Below are 1238 nucleotides of genomic sequence, written 5' to 3'. Positions count from 1 at the left end.
AAATTACTGTAGCTGTTTTATACTTCGGAGTTAGAACATTTAAAGAATGAGGGTAGGGGGGTTACTGGTTTTTTACTAAATGAACTTACTTTATTAACTATATTCTTATGCTGTTACTGGACAACAATATCGTACAATTGTCACTTTGTAATCTTTGGTTATTTGTTACCAATGGTTGGCTGTTTCTTTTCGTAACCTAATGATGCTTTTAGGAAAATGGCGTATATTTTCGTATATTATTCCACAAAGACGTCTTGTATGGTGCAACTATGAGGGTTCTAATAAAGAATCTAGCTTGATTTGCTCATTAATTCGTCCTAACACAGCTATGCTGCTTAGTGTGTTGTAATATTCTGTTCCTATATGGTAATGTGTATGAAAATGTATTAACAGCAGGGATAGATATCAAATTGTCAAAGTTTCGGGAATTAAATAAGATGTAGGAGCAAAAAATAAATTCGGGCTCGTCCGGGATTTGAACCCGGGACCTCTCGCACCCTAAGCGAGAATCATACCCCTAGACCAACGAGCCACGTTCAGAATTTAGCAAATATTGAAGTTTTGACGAGTACTAGCCTTGTCAGTACATAAAGTTACATTAGCATAGGAACTTGATTGTCATACACAGTCTGATGATTGTGACATAGGCGACTCTTCGGTTTAAAGCTACTTCTCATTGTAAGTATACAGAATAATTGCAGGTATTCTGTAATTGTAAGTACCACAGAGTGATTTAAAACAATCATGTTGAAAATAAAGTGAAATTGTGAATAAGTATTTACTTAAAGTACTTCTTTAGTACGACAGAATAAAATGTAACATCAGGCACTGTTATTTGTAACAGTCAGTCATAAATTCTTCTACGCTGTAATAATATTTACTTGCTAGATATTTTCGTAAGTGATGTCCAAATTCTTCTGGTTAATAATTTTTAAATTTTTCACACACGTCATTTCCCAGACTCATACACTTACAGTAAGGTGCCTTCTCCAGCAGTTTTAGCCTATGACATATACCCATTTGAACCCAATAACTGATATTTGTTTCTTGTTTCGTAATCATGCTTAACAGATCATCCTGAAAAAGTTGTGGGTTTTGTTTAGAAAACTTAATTGTCTCATATATATATATATATATATATATATATATATATATATATATATATATATATATATATGAACAGAGGTTGGCACGATTGCCTTTTTTCTGCACCTCCCATGATTTTTTTCTGTAGCCGT

General features: G+C 33.2%; 1 non-coding gene across 1 annotated transcript; it reads right to left on the bottom strand.

Annotated features, from left to right (window-relative positions):
- Positions 1-460: 460 nt before the first annotated feature.
- On the bottom strand, positions 461-532 carry Trnap-agg. The gene has a single exon. It is a non-coding gene; the product is annotated as a tRNA-Pro (tRNA).
- Positions 533-1238: the final 706 nt, after the last annotated feature.

Source organism: Schistocerca americana, chromosome 5 (genome assembly GCF_021461395.2).
Source record: "Schistocerca americana isolate TAMUIC-IGC-003095 chromosome 5, iqSchAmer2.1, whole genome shotgun sequence".
Lineage (NCBI taxonomy): Eukaryota > Metazoa > Arthropoda > Insecta > Orthoptera > Acrididae > Schistocerca > Schistocerca americana.
Note: the sequence above shows the minus strand (reverse complement) of the source record. Positions and strands in the feature narration are given on the sequence as shown.